The sequence below is a fragment of the Cyclopterus lumpus genome, chromosome 12, assembly GCF_009769545.1.
Source record: "Cyclopterus lumpus isolate fCycLum1 chromosome 12, fCycLum1.pri, whole genome shotgun sequence".
Classification (NCBI taxonomy): domain Eukaryota; kingdom Metazoa; phylum Chordata; class Actinopteri; order Perciformes; family Cyclopteridae; genus Cyclopterus; species Cyclopterus lumpus.
In genome coordinates this window covers 13922887-13941026 of record NC_046977.1, presented here as the reverse complement: position 1 = coordinate 13941026, position 18140 = coordinate 13922887, and the positions used below count along the sequence as shown (strand labels likewise).

At 43.4% G+C, this 18140-nt stretch overlaps 1 protein-coding gene across 1 annotated transcript in view; it reads left to right on the top strand.

Annotated features, from left to right (window-relative positions):
• cntfr (ciliary neurotrophic factor receptor) overlaps window positions 1–18140 on the top strand; it is a 190161-nt gene that overhangs the window by 17043 nt on the left and 154978 nt on the right. Inside the window, exon 2 of the mRNA XM_034546966.1 lies at window positions 17490–17530. The gene's annotated coding sequence lies outside the window, so the exon portion shown is untranslated. The remainder of the gene's footprint in view (window positions 1–17489; window positions 17531–18140) is intronic.

Below are 18140 nucleotides of genomic sequence, written 5' to 3'. Positions count from 1 at the left end.
AAAAGCTTTATGCTCAAAAGACAGGCATAAGGGATTCTCGTGGGACTGTGACACTCCCATTAGAATACAATTCCCACAATACAGCACTGTAGTCCCCGCCTGCAGCAGCGTACACAGACTGTGCCTACATTGTACCCCAACATGTCGAGGGAGCTCTGACTCAGCATCGCTCTTGTCGTACGGACGTCTAAACTGGATTTAGCGTCACGGCTTTTCGAGGTAGGAAAAGCCAACTCGTGGGGATGAAGCGGTCGAGGAAACGGCTGAGAGTCTTTCTCATTAGAGATGCAAACGCCACTGCTTTGAGCTCTCTTTCCGCTTGCCTCGATTAACATGGATCGGGCCTGGTTTGGAGCTTCCAGTGCCATGCTGTAGTATGTGAAGTTGAGTTGAAATAGATCGGTCGTGTTTCTTGACTCCTGGCTATCATCGTAATCTCATTAGACGAAGAACAAGGCCTACATGTTTGATGCAGGGAACTGTTTTCATTATTTAAGCACAATACACCTGTGGCCCATCTGGAAACACATCTGCAGCGTCCATCAATCATGGCCAATCAAATCCGCTCCTCTAATTCCCTTTTAAAAGCCGTGCTCCACCTGCCGAGTCACTGACAGTTTTACTTTGGGGAGTCCAGAGCGTCTTCTTCTAAGAGGAGCAGAAGGACTGGATATTCTTGTCTTGTTGCAAGTCACAAAAGTATGAAACCCTAGATATGAATACTAGTTATGTATATTATGGTATATGAATATATGGTGCTGTAATTAGCCTCCGAGGGCTAAGTTTAAACCCTGAAAGACTCCGTAAATATTTGAAAAATTGACTCAGTGGCATTAAGCTCTATTCTTTTGGAAACAGTATAACTCCATATTGATATGTATAATTCATGTATCCACAATAATTGAAGAATCACACCGTCCCCTGTTGAGGACAAGTCCCTCATATCCTTATGAAATCCTTTTAAAACACACCGTCTAACAAACAAAACATTTCATTAATTATACAATGAAACGTCTTCACTTGATTTTCACGAGGCATCGCACGGAAAATATTTATTGCAACATAAAGATGAAAATATTTCTCTTGGCCCTTGTTTGAATGAGACCGACTTTCTTATATATTCATACGTCCTCGCCCTCTTACCACAGAGGTGCCGGTAAGCAAGGCAGTTAACCCTTATTGGCCTCAGCGGAGTTCCCTTGTGTTGATGCGTTTAAAGCCAGGAACACATAGGATGCTGCCAAAAAGTAGCCTTTGTGCTCATTTGACTTCCCCATGGATTACATAAAAGCAAGTTAAGGCTTGGCAGTGCCAACTGACTAAGCCATTGACGGTGATCATTGAGCAGGAATGGCTTTCATCTTATAGAAGCTGCAGTCTCTAGCGACAGATCCAGTATACCAGAGTATAAATAGCCTCATGTGGATGCTGGACTGTCTTGATTGAATGTACACTGCAAAGACGAAATACAACCTTGTATATGGTGTACTATTTGACAAAATTGTGCATAGTTTACATATTTTGATGACGGCAGCCCGCATCTACTGCTTGTTGCCTGTGAGAGTAATATCCGATCTTCTGTTTGAAGAGAAGACTGCCGTGGCCCTTCTTGTGTAACGGAAATAAGAACAAGAAAAAGCCGAGGGACTAACAGAAGCAGACAGACATGTTTCTGTGGATGGAGATTACACATCCTTTTCTCTGCTATAGATTTTGGCGATAAAAGGAAGAAGGAAAGAACAATTTTCCTGCCCGCAGTCCGAAATTGCCTTCTGCGTTGATGCTAGTGTAGCAAAGATTTACGCATATAGAGGCTTTCTATGGTAATGGTGCAATCTTTTTTTTTCTTCTCCTGAGTGGGTGGGATAGACATCACTTTATTTGAGTGTGTGAGCAATCTGCCATCTCCTAGGAGAAAAGCGGCGACACTAAAGTGTCTCAATTGTGAAAGCACTCTGTAACGCTGTTTTACCAAAGTTATTGTTGGCCCTTTTGACTAGGTCAGTAGGTGTCGTCGTGGGCTTTCGGGTTTGACCGTGAGATGGTTCAAGAACACGACAGTTCAAAGAGTGAATTCAAACTCAGAGGCAATGCCAGCAGACAATTATCTCAGTTAAACATAGAATCCAAACTCAGCACGCTCTATAACCTCGGGGGAACAAAGAAACACAATGTGACAGATATCACCTCAAAGAAAATAAAAATCCTTCATCCAGAACATTCTACATCCTTAAATTTAGACTTTTAAGATAATAATATTATTACAATGATGCAAAAAGGCAATGAGCGAAGGAGGCCGGCAGCCATCAGCAATTTGAAACTAAGGAAACTCAGGTCTGGGCTTCACGCATGCTGTGGGACGCAGGTAGACAGGTGAGCAGAGACGGACAGAGAGAGAGTCATACGGCCGGTATTTTCTGCAGAAAATAGCAGATATATGATGTGAAGCGCTTCCTCACCATGGACATGTTGTGTGTGTGTGTTTGTGTTTGGCTGTGACGTTACTGTCTGTACCACTATGCGTCGGAAGAACACATGTTTGTAAATGTAACCGGCAAAATAGTTTTGGAACCGATTGGCCGGTCACCGGTCATTGCCGATCAGCTTAAAACCGGCAGATCTCGATCGTCAGCCGATCAATCGTTGCACCTCTAATGGAGATGCAGAGAAACCCTGTGAAAGAATGTTTTTTTTTTTTGTTGCATCTTATTGATTCCCGTAAGGATAGAGATAAAGCCAGCGCACACCTTTTTAAGCTATGTATGCAGTATTGTGTGTGTGTGTGTGTGTGTGTGTGTGTGTGTGTGTGCGTGTATTCATACGTGTAATGTGGGTTTGCAGTCTGTATGGACTCAGCTCCCATGTTGCTACGACATAGCTGGACGATTTCTCTTCAAATAGGAGTTGTTTTTTTCGTGTTTTTCGACCTCAGCTAATCATGGAACTGTACATTAAATATCTCCCGGGGACGATTAAGTTGAAAGCACCGTTACATGCATATGTTATTGTGATCGCTCGCCTTAGCTCTAAGCAAAGGTGAATGAATATGTAACGGATGTCACTTAAGCAGACATCAGTGGCATTTTTGAAATGTCATTCGAGACATGAGGAGAATGTTAATGCTCCACTATTATTCCTCTGTTCTTATCATATTAATACCTTGCCTATGTGCTAACCAGTGCTAATGGATGATGTAACTTTAACTTCTTTTGTGATTGTGTCGGAAGGTGAGCTTTAATCCAACACAGGTCCGCCTGCATGTGTGTCCGCGCTCGCCGCTTCAATGCAACCTGCCTCATCGGATAGTTTGTGAATACATTTCGTGGTCAAAGGAGCAGCTGTAAAACAGTAGATAAACACATTTTATTTGCTATAAATTCTTCACAATAAAATCCCCTGTTATATTTTGCTGCTCATTCGTCCTGCCTGCAGTATTAGAAGCCTTGTTTTATAGGAGAAAAATAGCTAAATAAGCTACGCTAATTAGGCGATAAACACATTTAATTTCCTATCCATTCTTGACAAAGAATGTTATTTTGTTATTTTGAAGCTGAAATAATCTGGACATTTTTTAAAACATGGCTCAGAAATTAGGTCTCAGCGGTGCTCCAGTCCTGGTTTTCCTCCTCTCGTCCCTTATTTGCTTTCCTCACGCGTGGGCCAGAGATGATGCGAGTCCTATGTTTCGATGAATTGACCAGATTGCGCCCGCATGCGCTCCTCACTCGCTCCGAACTCAACGCGAGCCGGGTCACCTCTGCATGTGGGTTGTCTGGCTGATCGGATCCGCTACGCAATCACGATCCCATCAAAGAGCGCACAGACTGTAACCACGGCGAGCACACTCAAAGCTGCCATGTGCATCACAACACCTGCACATGCTTCCATAGGCTTTAAGACGGAAAGCAATTACTTTTGAGACATTTTTTTTTCATCCAGCTTTAGTTTACGAACGGTTAATGCAAGGACATCTTTGCAGCATTTGTGCAATCCTGAGTATTTGGATGAAACCCTTTTGTGATAATTACAGCAGCGATGAAGCTTTAATTTAGAGGGATGTTGACCCCTGCATAAATGAGGCTCCAGATATCTCCAATTAACATATTGGAGCACTAAAATGGCTGCATACATCAATGGGTTTCCATTACAGAGAGATGGATGAGTTGGCCACGGGCAACAGGCTGTGAGGAGTGGCAAGAGGATGAGAGTGAGTGGGGGAAAAAAAAACAAAAAAACAGGAAAGATGGAGATTCACTGAGACTAATACGCAGAGAAATAGAGAAGCATGGACTGAGCCGCACAATGAGGCAGACAGGCATAGAGAGAAGAGAGAGAGAGAGACAGACACATGAGAGGAGTCAGACCACCAGATGGTCTAATGACCACAGGAAATATTACATCTGGCAACCGCACACCAACATTAATGACACCAGTCATTTAAGAGCCCTGACAAGACTGTGTGTGTGTGTGTGTGTGTGTGTGTGTGTGTGTGTGTGTGTGTGTGTGTGGTGCATTTGACTGTACTGGCAAGAAGTGGTCCTAATTATCATATAATGACCAAAAGGCAAAGTCTGGGCGGGACGACGTGCGCAAGTTCAACTTGTGAACGTTGACCTGCGAATTTGTGCCACTGACCAATAGCACGCCGTGTTCAGAGTGTTTACTGTGTTGACCCGCAATTGTGTTGCATTAGCTTGTGTGGCAACATGCACTTTAATTTAACTCTTCTCTGGTGTTGGGATCTACAAAACAATAATGGTTCGCAGACAGCTATGAGGCAGGAGTCAATGGTGCAAAGGCAAAACAAAACAAAAAGCTGCTCTGTGACTCTGTTGTCATGTGGCAATTGAGCCACGGTTGTCAGGGGGAGATGTTTGCAAGAGCAGGAACACATTGATGATCAGCACATGACAATGCAGTGCAGCACACAAATGTGGTGTTTTTAAAGGCTTAGGGGCTAGTGACACCTCCCCTCATGGTAGCATCGGTTACAATTACCTCCAGCTTAAAAACCAAGATAACAACAACCGAATGGAAAACATGTTTGTGAACAATGTAAGACGTACATTTGATTTAATCTGGAAAATGTCCCTGATTCCACACACTACTTTTACACAAACCCTTTCTTTCTTTCGTTATGTATCCTGTTCGCATCTCTTCATCCACTCTCTGTTTGCTTCTCTATCTCTTTCCGGCTTCTCCGTCTTTCCCTCCCTCGTTCCCTTCCCTCCTATCTCTCCTATGGGTCCGTATGAAATATTCTGGCCGGGCTCCTACAGTGAACACATAATTAGAAACCACTGAACCTTGACTCCAACATGAGGGATTTTCTCCTATCTGTTTGGGGAAGGGAGGGGGAGGGTGAAGAGGAGGATGAGGAGGGTAGGCGGGGTTCGCCTGTAAAACATATTCATGGTCAGAATACTACACCGGGCCTGAAATGGTGGAGTCCTTCAATACAGATAAGAGGAGAAAGAGAGGGAGAGGGACGGACGTGAAGATGAGGCAGCACGGATAAATGGATTGATGGATGGGGTACGGGGGAGAGGGGAGAGGAGGATGGGAGGCGTCCACAGTGAGATGGAAACCCAGAGTTATGGCTAGCCTCCCTTAGCTCTGTTTTCCACAGCGAGGGCTAACACCCGCATCGGATCATTGTTCGGGTTTTATCTTTATTAATTAGCCAGCTTAATCAAACAACATGACTCAAAACAAATACAAATAAAAATGACACTAGCAGGTGGTAACATGAACGGTACGACTATTACAAGAAACGCTTTAATTGTTTTTTTGCCCACAATGATAATTCTGCCATTAGCCATGCAGGGACAGAAATAATAACTGTATGATAACTTTCACACTAATATGTGAGTAATAGGGCTAGGTATCGGCACTCTTTACCGACATCGACCGCGAAATAACCCAGTACCAAGTAGAACTTGAACACATGGACGGGACAGACCGGTGGGCCTTGTGCTTTTTATCCATTCCTTTTCTGTCAACAGACTAATCTCAAAACGTACTGCTATCATAATATCATTTGCAAAACTATTTGTAGATCTTACACAGGATGACTTTTGTCACTGTGAAACCTTCACTTTGCAATGTACTTAATCGTACCATAACTATGGTCATGTATGCAGTATTATGATATCACAGTGTATGTAGCCTTGCTCTCAATGTGGTCGTGTGCAGCAGCATCACAATGTCAGAGAGCTGCAATGGGATACTTTTCCTGCGTCCTTTGATAGATAGATATAGATAGATAGATAGATAGATAGATAGATAGATAGATAGATAGATAGATACTTTATTCATCCCCAGGGGGAAATTTGTTTGAAGCAGCAGCAAACATGTTTATAATATATACTATACAATAAAATAGCAGGGCAGGATTACATTTAGAATTTAAATAATAAAGAAAATGAAAAAACGAAAGTGTATACAGTGGATCTAAGTGTATATAAAGTGAAAGCGGTCCAAGGTTTATTGATGTGATGTCTCAGCGCGCCTCTTTCCCGACGTAGAGTGTGTGCACACCTCTAATTTGTGGCTTCGGTGTGTGACTTTTACCTGACTTTGTCCCTGTATAGCTTTATTATGTTGTCACGGTGTGACTAGCTAGTTATGGTTTCCGCTGATGGCTTATTGCCGTATTATAAAAGGACAGAAGAGCCTTTGGGACAGTTTTCATCACCGCGTGTCCTTGGGAACACGCAGACGTTCACACATTGTCACGCATGATGCTGCGCGCGCACACACACACACGGACAGACGCTCACCCCCCCCTCACAACCACACATGTAGACCATGTATGCAGCGATGACACACCCACATGACACACCCATGCACACGCAACTCTTTTTTTTTTGATGGGCCCTCCCTTTCGGCTACAGCAGGAAATGAATGTCCAGCAGCCGAGGTTGTTAATTAACATTTACGGCTGGAGATGAGCGTTGAATCGTTAGACTGGCTCTTACAGCCTTCACGTCAAAGCAATCACGGTATAAAAAATCCAATCTCTTACCCAGACTCTCTGCCAAAGTAATGATGGTGGATCATGATTTTGATTTGTTTTATGATAGGGATCTAAACGGGACTGATCTCCTTCGTGGATGGGATTGGGGGGGGGGGGGGTACATCATTTGTTTAATTATTTGGTCGCAGTGTTGAGGGACTCCGTTCTGACACCCAGGCCGGCAAAATTGGCAAAGTCCCAAAAAAAGTCGTTCAACTTAGTGGAATTGTGAAGTCTTTCTTCGCCAGTGCTTCTTGAGTATGTCCATGTCTCGTTTACGTGCAGCGTATAATGGGATCGATCAATAACACAAAAATGGCACGTCACCAGCCCTTTTTCACACATCTTTGATTCTGTCATAATGTTCTTGCTCTTTTACGTCTTCTCGCCCTTTTATTTCTCAATTTATCTCACTCCATTTTATGCCTCAAATCGTCTGAGCTTTTACTTCTGCTACTCCCCTCCAGCCCTATCTGCCTGCCACCGTTGAAACATTGATTGCGTACCAGCCACGGTGAGAGGCGGTGTGTGACTAACGTGTATTGCGTGGACTTTGCGATACGCAGCCAACAAAAAGCAAACGCCTTGAATGATCGACATGACACTAAGACATCTCGCTCGTACATTGCAAAGTGGATCCTTTCACTCATGACATTGAAGTGGGCGAACACGAACATGGAATTTATATCGCGGTATTATTTCTTTTTCTTTTTCTTTTTGTGGTGACGGTATTATTTAATGGTAATTGAAAAGGACTTAACGTCATTCATTGAGTGTGATTCATCCCAAAGTCTGGGGCGGCTCCACCTCCATGCAGCTCACCCGGGTGAACGAGGAGCCCCGGCAAAAAGCGAAGCCCTTGTGTGAGGGAAAAATTCAGTTCATAGTTAAAAGGGTTCTGTTGTACTCGAGACAGAAAGACACACAAAGAAAGCCCTCAGCATGTAGAGCAAGAATACATCTTGACAAGCACTTGTACACATCTAAACAACTTTGGTTTCAACCATCATTTTAAACCAAACCCGATTAATTCCCGGACCCTCGCTCGTTTGCACTTAGGTTCCCTTCTCACCTGTACAATACACACACACACACACACACACATATGAGCACAACACCACAACACGGACGCTTCACACAAACCACACCGACATCGGAATCAGCTCCAATCACAGCCCCAAACACCTGTCTGCCAATCTTCTAATAGCGTTCTGTCCACGTCCCCTTTCCCTGGACCAAGGGAAAGTGTGTGTGTGTGTGCGTGTGTGTGTGTGTGTGTGTGAGTCTGCGAGCAGCACGTGTGTTATTTGTCTGTGTGTTTGTGGGTAAGCAGTCTGACGACCACAGATAAGGTGGCAGTTATCTTATCGTGCTGAGCCAACCCCTACCCTAAACCCTCACAAACCTCAGGTGTCACAGCGCGCTGGCTTCTCCCCAAGCATCGCCTCATTTTCATGTCAATTTCACACCATTTTCTGTCTCTTGGTCTCTGCCCTCCCTCCCTCCCCTGGCTCTATCTGGCGATTTGCTCCCTCCATCCCTCCTTTTTGAAAGGCATTTAAAGCCCAGTTTGGTCCAGTTTTGCTCCTTTTCTCTACCCCCCCCCCCCCCCGTTTCTTGGTATTCATCCACTTGGCCTTGCGATCAATCTGTCCCATCTTTGGCCAACTTTGACAGCGCTTGCCATCCTACTGATTCCCTCTAAGCCAACATCTGACACACTTTTCTTTTCCTCCTTTCCACCAGCTTTTCTTGCATGTCTACATTTCCATTTCTTGTTTTCCCCATATCGCTGACCCCCCTCTTAGTTGGGGATGGGAATCTGTTCCATTCTCGATGCTTCATACTGATATGTGTCATTATTTGGCCGCGCCCAGATAATGACACATATCAGTATGAAGCAGGTTTTCAATTCAATACAAAAATAGTCTCTATGAAATAACGTAATGGTTTTGTAGACTCTTGAATTCAGTACTTGCAAAGTACGAAAATGCACTTTAGTTTTAAGAACTTTAGTAATCCGATTTTTCAGAGAACTTTGAGTTAGTGTGTGCATGTTATTATCAATTTAGTTGAAATTATTGTGTATCATGATATCTTAATTTATGATGTTTTATTTAGTAGATATACCCCAGCTCTAGAGCCACTTCCAAACTGTCCAATCCAACTGGAAATTGCATGCCTCCGAGGTTATTCCTTTTATCGATGCCGGCATGTTTTTCTGACAGTTGTGAGGCCCGCCCCAGTTCCCGAGAATGCACCGAAAACATTTATATAAACAGAACCGAATATGGCATTGGTATCAATACAATCTTTTGAACTCCCATCCTCACTCTCCTCTTTGACGTTTCCCAGACCTCCTCACTCATTTCTCAACGTCTTTCTCACTACCTCTCCTTCACTTTTTAATCCTTTCACGCCTCACCTTCACACAGTTATTTATTCACAGCGGAGATGACAACCTTTTTTTCAACCTGCCAGTCACTTTATCTGTCACTCTTTCGCCTGCCAAGGTGCAGCCCTCAGTCCTTTAGCCTCGCAAGACCATCTTAAATCATATGAAGTCAGTGATTCACTGACAGTCCCCTGAGGCACACCGCTGAAATCTGAGCCAATCAGTGAAATCTAGGGAGCGTTTAGGTGATGATGAGGATTCAGTTAGGTGTTGATTTACATCTCTGAGCTGCCAACTGTTAAGAACAAGCTCTTGAGCTATGTGTCTCAGATCAAAAGATTGTAATGATGCAATCACCCCAAAAACAAGAAGCAAACAACCAAGGCCGAATTGCAATTTCGTAGGAATGGGTAGAAGCACGTTGACATTTTAGATAATGGGACCAGTTCTCGATCATGTAGCAGCTGGTTAAAAGGCTGATCATCTGCATTAGGTCTACGCACCTTCAAAGTACCCCTGTACCGATGCCAGACCATACTGAGCAAATTAAGATTTGTTGTTGTTTTATTTTGTTGAATGGCCAGTCAAATGTAGTTGAAAGTAGCCCTGGTTTAGGGCTGTTTAGTTCTTTTAAATCCCCCCCCCCCCCCCCTGTATTTCCCATAATGCAAATGTTAATGTCAATCACTTCAACATCCACATTCTTAGTCCTTCCCATTAACTATTAAACAATCTTGGTCAAACGGTGTCAGTGTTCCTCCTTGCTCCATCTCCCACACGCTAAACACATTTAGCTCTTCTGAGCCCTCCCGGTACCTCCCCCTTCTCTGTCTCCATCTCCCACCAAATATGACCATCTTTGTCAACCTGTCAGCTGCCCTCTTCCTCCATCTATTAGATGAAGCCTTTTAGTTTCATTTACCTTGTATCCCTCCTTCCCTTTCACCCTCCCGCCATTGCATTTCCATCTGAAACCCAGTCAGACAGTTGTTATCAATCTGCCTTAGGAGAGAACCATATCTGTTACTTTTTAATCTTTTCCCTCCCCATTCTTGCCTCCCTTCTGCTTTCACTGTATTTACATCTTGCGGTGCAGAGGTGGACGCATGCAATAATGAGAGGAGTGAGTATCTCCTGAGCACCCCTCTGGGCTTTCACTCTCCACTCTCTGTCCTTCTCCCTGCCTTGAGGGTTCATTATTATTCTTTCTTTATTTGCTATTCTGTGTTTGTCTCTCTCTCTCTCTCAGCTTTTACGATGAAACCTTTTTTTTTAAATCACTTTTGACTTCTGCATTTAGTTTTCCACACTTGATTTGCTCAAACAGAAATGTGGCTAATAGAAATACCTCATCCGTATATATATCAGGCCATTGCAAAAAAAGAAGCCTTATACGATCATTATATTTGAGCCAGAATAGTCAATAATAGATTAAACCCTTTTTGAAGAGACTGTGTTGTATTTTCTCATTTTGAAGCATCTGATTTATGCAGAGCACGGTTCATGATTCTGACAGAAACATAATGTTACAGTGTAAAATAGAATATACCATGAATATGTTCTAGTGAAAAGCATCAACAGCCTCCTGCCTTGACATTTAGATATATATTTATTTATATATTTTCCCCCTGACACTCCAGGCATGAGAATAGCTTCCTGATTCTACGTCTGATCTGTCGAATGCTGACATTAAATGAACTCTTTCAGAGTTAGGGATGAAGTTTGGTTGGCATATTTTATTTTTTGCATCACTCCGGCAGTTTTTTTTTCCAAACACGTTCTTCCTCGCGGGGATTAAATACTGGTGGCTCATGGTTTATAAAGCCCAACTTTGACTTACTCTCATATTCAACATGCAATTATTACTCAGAATCAACCCAAAATACTGTTTTAAGAGCTGACATCAAACGTTCACCTCTTCCCGCTGTGCTATTTTCTTTTTTTGCCTGTCAGTATAATTTAAACACAGTTTAAGCTCAAGATTAGATTGTTTTAATGCCACTCAGTTGTGAACAAAAGGCGCGTTTGGGGAATTGCAAATAATGAGCAATAACCCAATTGTCTTTCCTGTGCTGGTGTGAAATTAAAGGTTGTTCTCATTGCATGATATTCTAGTACTAAGTTACAATATCAGTCTTTCTTCCAGCGTAGAACAACGCACTTTCTGTTCTTGTTCTGTTCGTGTCTCCATTATAACAACTACAATTCAAGTGTCTGCATAGTGTACATATGTGTGTTTGTTGTACATCTTATGTGAGACTGAATTGATTGGGTAAAGGCCTTGACCAACTGTTGACCCCCTCCCCCCCCATTACCGACCTCTTTACATGGGGTCATTCTGGGCTGCTTCTGTAAAGCCTCTTAGTTCGGTCTGTGTGTGAATCCAAGCAAGACACATTGAAAAAGAAGGGTTTTATTTACTCAAACTTGAAAATCAATGAATAGCAAAGCACTTTAACTTGAGCATGACCAGAGTTGACCTCTAGCCCAAAGTAATTTAGCTTTTTGGAGATATGAATCTATAAAGCTGAGGTCCACAGCAGATGTTGAGCTACAAGTTACAAATAAACAAAAGGGGACACATTAGAAAATGACACAAAGCAGGGTTGAGGGGAACATGCAACACATTACATAAACTAAACTAAAATATGACTTATTTGACGTATTCTTTTAAAACAAACAAAAGTCATGCTGAATATTTAAGTGTTGAGCTCCCCCGTGGCTCCTGTAGAGTTGGTTCTGACCAAACACCCGGCCTGCAGCATACAGGGGGCTCTCTTTGGCTGGACCTTTGGACACGAGGACACAGTTAAGCCCGACAAGACACAGACTAAAGAAGCCACGTCGTAAATGAAGTCAGTGTGATGTGTAAAGCAATGTGTCACTGTCTAACTTGACGACATAGATGTAAAAACAAAATATTCTATATTTTTTTTAATGAAGCACAGCTCAGCCTTCCGAAAAACGTGTTGCCAAATTAGGCTTTTCACACGTCTCTCTCACACACTCCCACACATACGTCACGAGGTTGTACATAACATGCCGTTATTTCGATGGTGTGATCCTGCATGACGGGACCTCTGAACCCGTACGTCCTGCTCTGCATGAACATCACGGCTCTGAATGTTGCCACTGCCTACGTATGTCTGTCTGTAGTCGTGCTTTACCAATTGCCAATTGGAGAACGTGCGTACCGTCACTTCAAAACGTCGCCCGTCCCGCCTCTCAGCCAGCTCGGCGAGGCAATCAGAGCACAGGTTGTAACACCGTGAGCAAGGGGACCCTTTTAAAAATGTCAACACATTATGTATGCGCTTTACCGACATTTACACGAGTGTCACTTTTAAAAGCTTGGTAAAGAGCGGCTGCGTACTCACACATAATGCACACGCATACACATCCAATTACAACCCTTCTTTTCTTCCTCACTCTCACCCCATCTTCATGGTGTGGGCCGAACTAAACCCTCTCTGTCCGTTACCCCTTTGTCCTGTCTGTTTTCATTACATTACAGTATGACAGAGACATTAGGACAGGATCCGAGATAAAGCATCTGCTGCAGTGATGTCAGATGACAGTTATGAAGCAGATCATGAGGCTTACAGTCTGAACTCTGTGCCTCCGCGTTCCTCTCTTAACCTCTGACACTCCTCATGCGTCTTGTTCTCACTGTTACGTTTCCTTTTCTTTCAGTGTTTTCACCCTTTTTACTACCTTTTTATACCCTCTTTTGAACTTGTGAGGCTGTCTAGCTTGAAATACCATCTGGATCAACAGAACGGGGTGAGGACGGGACGGATAGCGCGCTGCCTTTAGACGACAGTTACTTCTTTTTCCTTGGTTTTACCTGCTTCCTCTTTTACTTTGTCCTCACTGTTTCTCTTTTAGGTGTCAGCAACAAGGAGACGTTCAAGCAAAACTGCACTTTTACAAAAGAATAAGTCATTCATTATTAATCGGAGACTTCCTCGCCTCCATTAGATCTCTGCTGTGCTGTGTTTTTTTACTCGACTGGTGAACACATTCTCTGAGTAAACGTGCAAGTCGACCTGCTGTCAGCCGGTTTACCCGTCCCTATGCCCTCAGTTAAATTCTCAGTCTCTCCATAATCTTTCAGCCATCATCTTCTTAACCCGATACCCTTGCTTGCTAAGAATAGCCCTGGCCTTAATAGAACAGGCAGGGAAACAGAGAAGAAGGGGAGTATTGGGAGGCTGCTGGCTGGATTCTCATTGGATTTTGTGCAATGTGCACTTCAGTGGCTCCTATGACTCCTTTCAGCCCACTGATTTATAGGTGTACCTCTGACGTGGTAACCTTTTAATTTTCCGTCTTTATTTTTAGTTTGTTTTGTGCAAAGGGGATGTTTTTAAATGCCAAAGTGCTGTCATCCCTTTGGCTGTCCGAGGTTGTAGAAGTAAATGTGGGATTGCTTGAGAAAGAAATCACATTTGCAGGTGAATGTCTGTGTTGGAAACCTTTTTTCGGTCAGACCTTAAACAAAGGCGTGTGTAGCTGTGTGAGGTGGACGAAATAAATAAGTTGCAACGTGGGTGATGATGAAGGAAAGTGAAGAGTGCAATTTGGCCATATTCCTAAAAAGCTTGTTACGCGGTGAAATGACAGAAAAGACTCCCAAGAAACAAAGAAATGAATTAAATCCCAGCTGCAATCCTTTATCCCTGCAAACTAATCTCAATGACATCTGTTTGTAAAGTGCATTATGGGATGCTAGTAGTCGTGGTAAACTGCAACGTCTGTCACTGACTCAGAGAGCTTCATAACAAAAACAGTGGGACATAGAAATTTATAGGGGGAAAAGATCCTTTAATTTGCATCATGTTACGCGGTGAAATGACACAGTATATGTGCTTGGGGTGTACAATGGATACAAAGGTAATCCAGTGTTAGATACAAGACAACGACATTTAAAATTGAAGGATCGCCCTCATCATGTCGAGAGCCGTGGAAAGGCAATAGAAATGCTCCCAATCACGGATCTTGAACCCTTAAATGTCCTCTGGGTTGGGTGGTTTAACAATAGTTGTTTAAGGATCAGAAGACGTGGAACAGAGGCGACATACCTCTGCTACAAATGCACCGGCAGTGCAATGCAGGTGAAATGTGACAAGTCGATTTATAAGAGACAAGCACTTGCTAGAAAAGTGTGTTTTGAACGGAATTAGTTGAATACAATTCTATCTGTGTAATATCGGTCGATAATATTGGTTGATCTATCTTTTTTCAATTTCATCGTAATTATTACTATTCGTCACCCACTTGTTTGAAACGGTTCAAAGAAAATGTGTTTCCCTCAGAACGTCATTGAGGGGAACAGTTCTTTAGTTGTAAGGGTTGCCTGAATCAAGATGTGGCATACAGCCATGACTTTAAGATTATACAAGGAATACCAAGAGAAAGTTCATGCTGGGCTGTTATAGTGTTATGATTGAATATTAATGAAAAGTAATGATAAGTATGGAGTTTGGATAACTTCGGCACAGGATTTAGGGTGATCGGCCGCTACGGGGGTGTTGAGAAGACACATGCTGAGTGTGTAATTACCTCTCACTGTTCGCATCCACATCTCATCTAAGTGAATCCCTCTCTCTGTAGTAGCTACTGTATATTTAGTTCCCTCCCATTATTCACTTCTGGTCTTTCTCTCACTCTCCAGTCTCCACATAAATAATTTTATCCTGGTCTGCTAACACTGTCCCGCTCCCTATCTGGAACTGCACCGAGGCCTGCGTGTGGGATTTGTTTTTTTTGCTGATTTGCTTGGTTTTCTGTTCAGGGTATTTTTATTCTTTTGGTTTGCTTTTTTTGTTTCGTGTTGTTGTTCTGATTTGTGTGCTCCGAGCTGCTGTGAAATCCCGTAGTGTCATCTGGAGAGTTAAGGAACTGCTGAATTGGAAAAGTACAGCTGGTGTCAAGGTCTGGAGGAGGCAGAGGCACAGAGTTGAGAAGGCAAAGACACAGAAAGACCAAGAGAGACCGAGGCGAGGAGAGAAGCAAACCGAGGAGGAAGGAACCAGGAGAGGGAGAGTCTTAAAGGCCATGTTTCATGTGATAGCACGTTCTGCTATGCTGCTGGTTTCTCTCTCTCTCTCTCTCTCTCTCTCTCTCTCTCCCTCTCTCTCTCTCTCTTCCATACATAGCCTTTCAGCCACTGATGCCTCTTGAGAAACTGAGATGGGCTGCACAAGAACAAAATATAAAAACAAGCAAAATATCTAACATACTGAGGTCCGATTTATCTCTGATGGAAGATGTAAGGAGACACGATATTATGCAAGTCACCAAACTATTTTTACAGAACTGTAACCACATGGGACGCAGCACGAAGGAAACCGGTGCTAAAAAGCCCTTTTGTACCCGTGCAGTAGGGAATCCTGGCCTAAACCAAGCAATTGATTGCCCTGATTAGAACAGGATTTACACGAGGAGGCCATACCATGTGTTTTCCTCTCATCTTTATTAAGAACAACTATTTACAAGCTTTCTGGCTTTTAATGCTATCGCTGTAGTTAATGCATCGGGGTGAGTGGTCTGCTGCGGCGCTGATCATCACAGTTTAGGCCCAGAGTACATAATCGTTACCCGGTTGGCTTTCGACCGAAACCTTTAGATCTCCAGCGGAAGGTTTTCTCTTCCAAACGCATCCAGGGAATCATAACTTCTACACATAATATAACTGTCAGTTGAGAAGAAGTCCTTTTGTCTGCTCCCCACTTACCAGATGCTGTATACTTCTGTTTTTGTTGGTTTGTTGGTTAGTGATGTTCTAAGGAAACACGATACTATAGCAGTGCTGACTGTTGGTTCCCTATAATTTGGACAACAAATATTCATCTGGACATTTTGAGCTGTGTGAAAGTGAAACCTTTATCTTGTCCTTTGTTGTCCTGTTGCGTTCAAGTCATCGTAAAAGTTGACTCAATCACACTGAACATTTTAATGTCATTCAGTTGGACCTCTCCTATTCTATTCTCCAGCACTGGATTCTTTATTGTGCAGCTTTTATGAGCGCCACTAGACCACTTCATCAGGAGCGTGACGTGGCCGTGGTAACAGCCGTTTTACAGCACAGCAGATTTGGATGATGTCCGTGGCACGCTAACTTACCATGAAGCGGAGCAAGTGAGGTTTTGTGCGTGAACCCATGACTGTGTGTCGAAGACGGCGTGTGAAGAAGCGTGGAATAAGCTCACCTGTCCCTGGCTGCAGACAGATGGCCAGGTGGAGAGAAGTGAAACCAGATGGAGGAGAAGAAGCGATGGTGAAACCAATGCACAGAGTAGATAGGGCTGCACTGGGCTGCATGATATGTTTCGATGGTGGGAGAGAGACAGTTAATTGAAGACATATTGCTGAGAGGATGAGGCTGGAGATGCAGGTGTGGGGAGAACTTTAGGAGATTATTGCCTTTTCATTTTTCTAAGCAGGATGTTATCTCTTTAGAAACACAAATTCAAACCAATTAAAGTTTATTACTGAATGTTTTTTGAAGAATGCTGAAAAGATAGGGGTGGATATGTCGGTTGCTTGTATCGGCATAGATGAGCTTTCTTAACGGGAGTCAGACCACAGACCGTGTATAAGAATGGGACGTCGAACACTTTGGTGTGTCGACTGCGGTTTTGTGGCCTCAAAGTTCAGCATTTGGGCCATCTTGGTTTTGGGCCTTCGCCATATTGTTTACTAAATGAACATCGTGCTGTATTGAAGAAGAACTGAAACTAGCGACTAAGACCTCATGTTCACAATGTTAAAATACATCGAGTGGGAGGTAGGATCATTTTCTTTCAGACAGAGGTGTCGCCCCCTGATGGCCGTTAGAAAGAAAGTTTGATGCACTTCCACAGCGGCTTCACTTTTTAAAAACGGGGGTTGCTGCCCGTGACGAGACAGATGTGGCAGATGTCTAAAAGGCAAAGGGATAGTCACTTTGGAAAAAACTGAATCCCCCCCTGTATCTTTACCGACTGCTGAATCTTCTGCTGAAACACTCAAATCCTCTACTGCACGTTTCTTCTATGAACGCAGTGACTAACTCTGTGTTGTTTTTAACAGGGTGAAGAGGAGGATTGCGCTGACGTTTCGTCCTGTCCAAGGTAAGCTGATGAGACACTACAAGGTTGTCGCTCCTGTTCGAAAACAGCTACAACACAATTTCAGTTTCTATCTCGTTGTACTTAGACCTCATGTGCCGCTTCTGTTATTTGTGCCGAGTGTACGTTCCACAGAAGCCAGGGGTGCGTGAAACCCATTTCATTTTCCGCGTAAATAGACATAACTGTATGCTCTCGTCCTTTTGTCTCCCCCCGCTCAGACATTAAAGCAGAACATCTGCATGCTATTGTAAATGTGTTCTCCCATCACATGGAATCTTTGAAGATGAGGCTTTCAGTGGGGAGCAGTGGGCACTCTGTAAGAGATCAAGCCAACCATGGTAGCCACATGGGTGAAAAGCCCTCAGAAATGCTGTGAACATGTCGTGCATATATTTTTCGGCCTCTTGAATCAGCGATAAAATTAAGCGAACTACGCTCAGTCGATGAATTCGAGAATACTGTCGGAAAAGCAGGATGTGTGTTTGCGCGAGTGTGTGTGTGAGTGCGCGTGTGTGTGTGGTGGCGGAGGGCGTTGAAAGGACTCCGTGTAGGCGGATTGAATTCCTCCGTCCAGAAATGCCAGCAAGACACACACATGTCGGCGCTCCGG